This window comes from Belonocnema kinseyi, chromosome 6 (genome assembly GCF_010883055.1).
Source record: "Belonocnema kinseyi isolate 2016_QV_RU_SX_M_011 chromosome 6, B_treatae_v1, whole genome shotgun sequence".
NCBI lineage: Eukaryota > Metazoa > Arthropoda > Insecta > Hymenoptera > Cynipidae > Belonocnema > Belonocnema kinseyi.
This window is the reverse complement of record NC_046662.1, coordinates 92,426,111-92,436,383: the sequence shown is the minus strand read 5'-3', so window position 1 is coordinate 92,436,383 and position 10,273 is coordinate 92,426,111. Positions and strand designations below refer to the sequence as shown.

The 10,273-nt window shown below is 30.8% G+C and overlaps 1 protein-coding gene across 4 annotated transcripts in view; it reads right to left on the bottom strand.

Annotated features, from left to right (window-relative positions):
- LOC117174337 (solute carrier family 41 member 1-like) overlaps positions 1 to 10,273 on the bottom strand; it is a 91,033-nt gene that overhangs the window by 38,120 nt on the left and 42,640 nt on the right. Inside the window, exon 2 of one of the 4 annotated variants that reach the window (XM_033363375.1) lies at positions 9,338 to 9,801. The exons of 1 other annotated variant lie outside the window; for it this stretch is intronic. The gene's annotated coding sequence lies outside the window, so the exon portion shown is untranslated. Of the gene's footprint in view, positions 1 to 9,337; positions 10,230 to 10,273 lie in introns of those variants that run through there. 2 more of the 4 variants (XM_033363374.1, XM_033363373.1) reach the window with 2 other exon arrangements.

The window sequence follows — 10,273 nt, the reverse complement described above, 5'->3', positions numbered from 1 at the left end:
TAAATAGTTTTTGGAATAAATGTACTAAAAAGGTTCTAAATTTTTTTCGGATTTTTTACAAATGCCGGAAAAGTAGCAGAAAAGTCCCTTTTAATTTTTTCTCAGCAGGAATTTTTTAGAAGAAGAGTAACGGAAATGTCCTGCCTATTTTTTTAGCAGTACATTTTCAGAGAAAAAGTATCGAAAAAGTACTACTTATTTTTTTATAAACTTTACAAATTCTAAATGAATTTTGTGACAATTGTACATCAGTACTTGTACAAATTTCGGCAAAAAGTGGAACTTTTCTAGTATTTTTGTCCCTAATTATACTTTTAAATTTTTTAACCAAATTTGATACATGCATACTGATTTGTGTCATATCTAGTACTTTAACGGGACTTCATCCGAGATCCCGCTGAGATCCCTAAGTTCAAATACATCCTTGGTGATGAACAATCCATTGAAATAAAACGAAAAAGTGGATTCTAAATTTCGAAATGCAGGTGATAATTGTAAAACTTCAATTGTAGAGTCTACAAGAAGCATTATGCATTTTAAATGCAGAATTAAGGGCACGCCACGCCGCTTGGCCTCAATTTACGGTACTCTGGTAAATTACAAATTTATATTCCTTAAAATTTGATACCATTCCACACTAATATCCCAAAAAAATTGGAAAGTAGTCCGGCCTTGACTAAATTTCCTGGATACGCTGGTCCTACTCTATCGAAACCTTTGAAATTTATATCCTACGTGTACTTGTGTATTTTTTGAAGGAAAATTAAGTGGGCCTTTTTTAGTACTTTTGTTCCAAAAAATTAGTACGGTTACAAAAATTACAAACAATGTTGTATCTTATTTAATTTAATTTCACCAGAACCTTTTTGGAATATAAATCCAATACGCACTTGTAATTATTTTTTTTAAAGTGAACTTTTCTGGTCAATTGAAAAAATTTCACAAGAAAAAAGTAAGCGGGACATAAATCCTATGAGAACTTGCAAAAATTGAGAAATTAAAATAAATGGAACTTTTCTTAATACTTTTGTCCCTCTTTGGCCTTGTGCAGATTTTTAAAAAAAGTTACACTGAGAAAACTATATCGCATAAATTACAATATATATCGTAATTCCTGCGCTATATAACATAATTATCGCATTATAATAGCGCAAAATCGTGATATCGTACATTGCAAGTTTTTACATTATATACCGCATAATTGTGCAATCTATAACGTAAGAATTTAAGTTTATTACGCTATCACATTGTATTTCTTCTTTTGTGCTCTCGCGGTGGTTCGAGTAGTCAGCAAGCGTTCACAGAAAAAATTAAAGATAAAGTTTACATCGATTCCAGGTGAAAGATTCACCGGAACAGAAATTAACCTTGCCAGATAAACTTCACAAGAATCAAAGATAATTTCCGATTTTTAACCTTGCCTGGATAATCTTTCATCTTATAATCGCCCCATTTGCATTCGAGGTATAGCGACAATTGCGACTCCAGCGCTATCCACCGTCGTTTAACATCATTAAATTTGAGAGAAATGGGGATTCTCATTTGTCAGTTACATTTTGCGCTTTTTTTTAAATGGTATTAAAGAAGTTCTAATTGGTCTACAATAATGTGATTTCTTTCGGAGGCAATATATCAGTAAGAAAAAATTGTGTGTGTGTTTTCTGTTGATTCTACATGTTTTACCGAAATTTGCTCACTTCAGTGAGAAACAGTTGACGAGTTTAAAATTATTTTCCTAACCTCGGTGAAACTTTCGCCGAAATATGTTTGATCATTAATCGTTGCAGGTCTTATCTGCAGCAAATTCTTACTTTTTTTGTGATTGTTTTAAATCTGGTGTCCAGATTTATAGCTCGCCCTGGCGGACTGAAATAACTAAATGGAGCCTCTACAAAGTTCCTCTAAAGACCCCATTCGGTTCCTTTTTAAAAAACACGAAAAAACAGCAAAATCAACTTTTAAATTGTTGAAATTCGGATTCTACGTTAAACAATTTAAACTTTTATTTTGCTGTTTTTTCGAAAAAAGGAACCGAATGGGTACCCAATGGGGTCTTTACGAGTACTTTGTAGAGGCTCCATTCGGTCCCTTCTGTCCGATAGGGCGAAGTCATACTCTGCCATTTTCCCATTGCTGCTAAGAACGCCGACGTAGCAGACGACAGCAACACAATTTATTTTCTTTTTTTTATGTGATATTAGTGCATTTTAATATCGTACAAAGCACCGGGACCTGATTGTACGTTTTCATATTGCGCTTTCTTGCAATATAGAATTTTTGCGATATCATTGTACGATATCTTTTTCTCCGTGTAGTGCTCCAAGAGAACAGATTTGAAAATGCCAATGAATTTCTCTTAAATACAGTCAATGCAGAGAATTTCTGAAAAATTATGTATACATAAAATTAAAAATAATATCATACGTAAAATGGGCAAGTGTCGAATATAAAAATACTATATTTGAAAGCTGCTACTTGGATGAAACTATTAAATCGTGTTTTCTTGATTACGATTGAAATTTATCTTCTATTACATAAAAATTTTGGGCGAATCCAAAATTATTTTTCAGTCTTCCGGTTTTTTCTGTTTGAATATAATTAAGTTTAGGATCATTAAAAAATAAATATAAAATATGTGAGAAAACCCTTGAATTAAAAAAAAACTCTCAACCGTAGACTCTGGATGATCCAGTATCAATTCCACTATATTCACTGCGAAATGCACTATCCACCATTATGGAATTATTTTCTATTTTAGTACCATTCATGTAACCCGACAATCAAGATTTAGTACATCAAAAATTAGAGTACTGGATCAAGAACTAATAATTCTGATAATAAGTCAAATATATAGCTTTAGGATCCTAATAACACAGACGCACAGAAAAAGTGAACATAGCCAAAAAAGCGACTTATATATTATTATAGTATTGCTCTAGCAGTCAAAATTTGCATTTATTGGAATCTTCTGCTTACCAGTTTTTGTCTATATTCGGGTTTTAATTCTTAATTTAGGTCAAATAATCCCATGTAGGCCACCATAAATCTATAATCATTTTTTCGCTTAAAATGAATTTTTAAATAGCCCTTATATTTAAACAAATCTCCTGGCTTTAGTCGTCAACAAAATTTTTTTTTCAAAAGTCAATAACAATTAAAATTTAATGTTAAAAAATGATCGACATTTTTCCTGCGAACGGCTAAACGGAGCGCCCAGAGCATGTTCAGATATTTTTTCAAACAAATTCAATGATTTATATCGTAGAAATAATGAAAATCATTAAAGACTAAAAGACTTTCTGTGCAAATCGACTTGTACGTCATAGGAATTGTGTAATAGGATTCTGAACAAGTCTCAAGAACGCTTTAAATTCCCGTAGGCATTGTCTATATTACCTTCAGAGTAGTCCCTTTATTAGCCTGATTAATTATTATATGAAAAGAATTTTGCAACGATTTATGAAATATTAAAATATATGGCAAAATAAAGTGCAATAATATTAAGTCAAGTGTCTTAAAATATAAATTATTAATTCAAGGGGAAGATAAATCGATATTTTCTTGATGTAGAAGTCTCTCAATTGCAAAGCTATTAAATCGATTAGTTAAACGAATTCTATCCATTAAATATGAGAGAATGAAAATTGGATAGGTTCCGAATGAAAGTTAATGCAATAACAATCGATTGATAACAGTCGTCTAAACAATAAAAAAATCCTAAATTATCAACGAAAAACTAGATCAACAGAATCTCAAATTTCTAGAGAAGAGATTCAACTCTGAACTTGACCTTGCAGTGAATTTAACTTTGACATTCAAAAGTTGGAAGAGAATTATGCAACCGGAACACATTTCTAGTGGGTATTCAAATCCTTAGTAATCCGACTGCACAGATTTCAATCGCATTAGGCGTGAACAATAGTTACGAAATCATCAGATGCGGATGTCACTCAACAGACTCATCTTTTATGCAAGAGTATATAAGAATATTACACTTAAACACGTGTGCCATTTCAGAGTAGAAAAAAATATAATAAATCATTATCTTTGATAAAAAGAGATATGTTGATTCTTGTCAATAGTACAATATAATATAGAGAAATTGAGAACACTTTTGAGTTTTAAAATTCAAAATCCTAGTTTTTTCATCAATTAGAGCGAACAAGAGTTTATTTTAAATTGCTAGATTAATAAACTCAGCAAACATTTTCTGGATTTTAGCTAAATTGGCCTATTATAATTCAAATTAAATAAACTTGTCTTGTATTCTGAATTTAATCCAAAAATTGAATTATGTTAATTACCTTTTTATTAAATTTTTTATTGTTTAAATTGTTCTGTTTAATAAAAATGTACGAGCTCTTAGAAACACGTTGGTTGTTGACCCGAGACATATCACGACTGTTACGCCATTGATTCGAGAGTATGATGAGCGGATCGCTTCCTAATTTTTAATTGCAATTAAAATGATACAAAGTCATGGCTGCATGGTTACAATGTCAATTAGATAAGAGTACGCTACGTTCAGTTTATAGGCATTTAACTCATCAAGTGCCCCGCTCATTGGTTATAGTCACCGTTGATCGTTTGTGTTTTATAAACCCACATGGATTTTTTTCAGAATTCTCAGGATCTCTTAATGTTCGCAGTTATTATTGAGATAACAAATAATTATCTTTTTACGATTCACTCTAAATTTGTAATGATTGTCATCATTTTTTAAATATGCATCCAAATCTCTTACAAATTCTCGTTTACTTAATAAATAGTAATGATCGAATAAACTCACTTCGGTAATTATTTTTTATTATTATTATTACACCATTAAGCCATTTCCCTTTCAGGATAGGCGTGAATCACTCGGTAGGGGAAAGGAGTAGTGTATGGAAGGGATAGATATTTTTCAGATTGATCCAGAATTCTCGTACTATTTAAGTAAATAACACGTTCGTTCCGCAACACTGCTCTGACTGATCGGGGGAGACCAAAATACATTCGTATTTTGCCTCCAAAAAGATAAAAGTGTTGGTTTTTCTAATAATTGATTCTTTACATATTTTCTGTTTTTCAACGAAAATGTTTAGAAATGTTTGTCACGCAGGTACAAATTCTGCTAAAGCTACAGGATTTACAGTTCAGATAGGGACAGCAAAGCTTTTCTGTAAAGATGACAAAATTTTCTGCAAATTTTACAGAACTTTCAGTAATTTTCGAAATTTACTGAAATTTCTGTAATATTAACTTTTTTTCTTAAGTTGACATCCTTACAGTGTAGATTTGAAAAAGTCTATAAATTTTGCAGAAAATATCCTTTTTTATAAATACAATTTGTAATATTACAAAAAATCGGGTAGGCTTTATACGGAAAAGCTGTGCTGTCCCGATTTTAACTGAGAATCCCGCAACTTTAGCAGATTTATTTTTCCCTGTAAGGTTATGTATATGCATTAAATTACTTTAAAAATCTAGACATATTATTGATTTTTAAAAATAATTACAAATTTCTGGTTGATTGTTAATTTATTTTTCAATAATTTATGGTTTTTATTTATATTTTTTGTTTTTTAAACAGAAGTTACGTAACTATAATGGAAGTTATTGGTTCGGTACATAACGATATCATTTTATTATGTTTAATAAATCAGATTGAGATAAGAAAACCTTGATAAATAAGAAGAAATTTATTATAGGCCAATTGGATGATTTTTTAGCATTGACCTTCAAAATATAATTAGTGAGTATTTTCATGATCATATTCGTAATCAGCTCTTTAAAATACATTCATGTAAACGGTTTAAACGGAACATGAATAGACTTAGTTATGAAAGTAATTTTTACAGATTTTTAATATTCTGTTTGTTTTTGGATGAAAAAATAATTTTTTGCCTCCTCAACTGATATTTTACTTTTGGAAAAATTAACATATTTCAAATGGTTTTAAAACATTTACAATTGTTTGGAATATGTACTAAACCAACAAATATTTACAGATATTTTTAGTTATATAGGTGTTTTTGATATGCTTTCGTGAGCAAAAAATAGAGAATAATTAAAAATTATTTTCGATTAATAGATTAAATATTTTTCTGGAATATAACTTCATAATTACTTTTTTACTGAGAAAATTAATATACTTAGCACTTTTGCGATTTCTTTGTGTACTTTTTGAACTTCTTGTTTGAAACACAGTGTAGGTCGGATATTTAAGTTAGTAGCCCGGTGTGCGGGTTCAAAAAATTCACTTTTTTACATTTTTCGTAAGAAAAAAATTGAAAAATATATTCCAAAAGTTTCAGAGCGAGATTTAAAATATTTTTAAAGTTAGAGCCAAAAAAAGAGAGCGCGTCGTAGTATGTATGAAAGTACGTCGACGCGCCAAAACAGTAGCTGTTCGGACTGTTCCCTCTTTTATTGCCTCCTCAGTCCTGTAGGATTACGCAGGAAACTTTGAGGAAAGTGAAGGATTACTCTATGCACCAGGAACAGCTTATTAATGTGAGTATAATTTTTTAAACACAAAATCTGTGGTCAAAACTTTAAACGCGTTTTTCTCGAAACCACGTTTTCGACATTTCAAGCAAGCACTGACTAAAAACTATTTAACCGATCTATAGAATAATAATCACTTTGAATATTTTATTTCAGATGACTGCAGGAAGCTGTGTGTTTTTACGAGAATTTAATTATCGAGAAAATTAGACACTTTTATGACACAATCATTTCAATCTTGTTTGGAAGCTAAGAGTGAGAGGAAAAATTACTAATCAGAACTTTGTTTTAAATGAGATTTTTTTAGAAAAATATTTGTCTCCTAAAATCCTTCGGTTACAGTTGTTACTTTTAATGGCATGGTCAAAGATTCCTGTGTTTTAACAAATATTTTGACTATTTCAATACACGAAAATTAGGCTTAATCAAAAAAATTTTGGTTGGTTCAACCAAAATATTTGATTGTTTCAACAACATTCCTTGGTTGAATTATCTAAATCATCCTTCTTCCAAAATATTTGATTAAAAGAACTCACAAATTGAGTTGGTGCAAGCAAATTTTTGTTGTTCATACAATAACCATATTCTATGGCTAAACCAACATAAATTTTGTTGATTCAACCAAGCCATCTTCTAAGGGCATCTGGTATTTTTCAATAACCGAATGTCTAATAGCAGGAAAAGCTTTTTTTCTCGCTTAAGAAATAAAAGATCGACTTATTTTACGATTTCTTACGCATCATAAGAAAAAATATGACTTCTCTGGACAATTCTTATTTCGATGAACTAGAATGTTTTTATACTGTTAGAAATGCTCTGATTTTTGAAAATTATATAGTTAACGGAAAATTGTATGTTTTCTATAGTTTTCAGTAAACATAAGAGGTGTTTAAAAAAATAAGGTGACTTTTCAATTTTCGCGGGCTACGTACATTTAAGTTTTAAATTTTTTGTTTTGTTGTGTTGGTACACTCGTCACGATCATATGTTCACAGTTTTGACTATGTAGCTCGTGTTGTTTTTCTGGCAGAGGCGTAAAAGGTTAGAAGGGTTTGCTGTGCTCGGCGATTTTCTTCGTTCGAAAAAAATGGAGCAAAGAGTTTGCATTAAATTTTGTGTGAAAAATGCAATCCAGTGCTCTAAAACTCTTGAAATGTTGACAGTTGCATACGGTGAGTCTACTCTGAGTATGAAAAATGTGTATAAGTGGTACAAGCTTTTTTCTTTTCCCAAAACTGAAGAGACCCATGAAAGGACATCGATTTTCAACGATTGAGGAGATAAAAACTGCATCGCTGAAAGAACTCAAGGCTATACCACAAAATGATTATCAGAAGTGTTTCGATGATTGGAAAAAGCGTTGGCACAAGTGTATTATATCTGAGGGGGATTACTTTGAAGGGGACAACATAAATATTGAGGAATAAATGAATATTTTTTGAGAAAACCATAAAGTCACCTTATTTTTTGAATACACGTCGTATATCTTAAATTTACACACAAAAATATGCTGAGAACATTTAACTGCATAAAACTTTAGTTACGAAAAACGTAAAATTGTTTTGTTATAAGTTGAACAATTTTCAGATAAATGAATTGGAAACTTCAGTAATTTTTAAATGAAAAATCCAAAAAATGTTACTAAATTTTCTGAAACATTCTGAAACATGTTCTTCATAGAATTATATCGGAAATTGTTCTGTGGAAAATAAAAAAATTTTCAATCAGTTCTGTTCTACTATTTTGATAAATATAAAATGTAACATGTTTGTGTTCGATTTTAGTTTCGCCTCAAATAAAACGAGTGCTGATAATTTATGATATCCTGAATGGTTTTTTAACATATACATTACTCACTCATATTATCTATTTCAATATAACAATATCGTTAGTTACTGTTTCACTTTAAAAAAATCATTTAAATCGCTTTCAGTTCGCCCTCTACTCCAGAGTTTTGAAGGAATTAAAATTGTCTAATATTATTTGAATAAAGCTGTTTCAATGAATTTATAGAATTAATTAGGTAAGTTGCAGAAATCGTGACTTATGATGGTTAATATTTTTGTTCTTAATTTAAACACTAATTCTATTCACTCAATGAATTGCTGTGAATTTATGGAGGGTTGAAAATAAATTTCAAAAACAGTCGAGAAATGATGAAAGGATGTAGAATCTGTGATTCTGAATTAAGAAAATTATCTTGATATCAGTTAAATGCTAATTGTAGTGGATGTCGAATCAACATTTCATGTCAGTTGAGCTTCATAGTAGTAGGCCACCTTGGCTTTGACTAGAGTGTCCGGTATCATTTTTTCAGATGATTTCTAACAGGGGCGTCTGGTACTTCATTCCTAACGGGCTCCTTACTTTTTATAATCATAATCAAATCTATACACCTCACGTGTACTTCGAGTGTCGCCCGTTTATGTTTGCATAACGTTTCGACATGTTCGTGTGTATATTATATCGATTTAAAAATAGATAAGAATTGATAGAGAACAGTATCAACAGATATAGTCTTAACTAACCCATAAAATGTTACAAAAATGTTTTCTTCCTACATCAACTTTCCTACATACAGTATACTTTAAAATGTTTTAAAAAGAAAGAAAAATAAAAGAAGTAAAAAAAGAGTGTGATATTTATTTCTCTTTTATTAACTGCGTAAAGTTTGATTTTTCGAAAGGAAACATAGTAATTAAACAAGGCAATCCGATTTTGCTGGAAGAAAAATTCTACATTGAAATTGGGATAGATAATACTCTTTGCTTTCTTCGATTGGTAATCAAGCTAGATTCTGATACCTTCTTTTAACAATAATAGATGAAGCTATGAAATTTTAACTCACGTTGTCAGCTAAAGCTGGATTTCCTGAAGTCTTGTGAACTCATTACGAATGTCCAAGTGACATCGCACTTAAATCATTTTCCTCACGAAACTCAATTGAAACAATTCGCATAAAAGAACATGGCTCCTGCACACACTCGACACACTCTTGATACAAACACGCGTCGATGGCTTTCTACCCTGAGATATTCAAATCGACACTCTAATTTTTTTCCAAAACCATTCACACGAATATCTCAATTTTTAAGCTACGAGTCCGTCGAGACTTTTTCCCGAAATATAAAAAACGTCTTGTCCACGACACTGTCATTTAAATTACTTTTTATCTCCTCAGGGTGCACTTTACTTTTGTTAAATAACACATCGGTTTATTAATAAATAAAAAGAATCAAAATTTTTCGAAACAATTGTAAATATCAATATTATTCTCCTTTCAGTTTATAGAAAAAGTAGATTATAGATTTACTGTTCTTTTTTGGAACAAAGTACTTTTTAAGAGTAATTGATAACTTTCACACTCGCGAATGCTCCCTAATGCATATGACACAGTGTCATTTGAATTTACACCGAAGACAGCGGAAATGACGAATTTCCATCGTTTGGAAGCCGAGGTCGAAGTGCGTTTAGAACAGGACTTCTAAAGATAATGAACAAATTTTCTTTCAACTTCCTGAGATCACTTCATGCAAAGGAATTTTTTAGACACTGGTGTAGAAAAGCTTCTTAATTAAATCCTCATGACTTGATTTTGATTAGGGAAGATTTAGACCTATTTTCTCTCTGTAACTTTCTTTTGAAAAAAGGGATGTGAGAGGTGGTAAACAAATTTTTTATATAAGAACAACGAATCTAACTATGGAACCAAATCGACATTGATCAAATCTAAACACTCCGCTTCGAGCCGAGGGATAGTTGGCACTGACAGATACTATTTCAT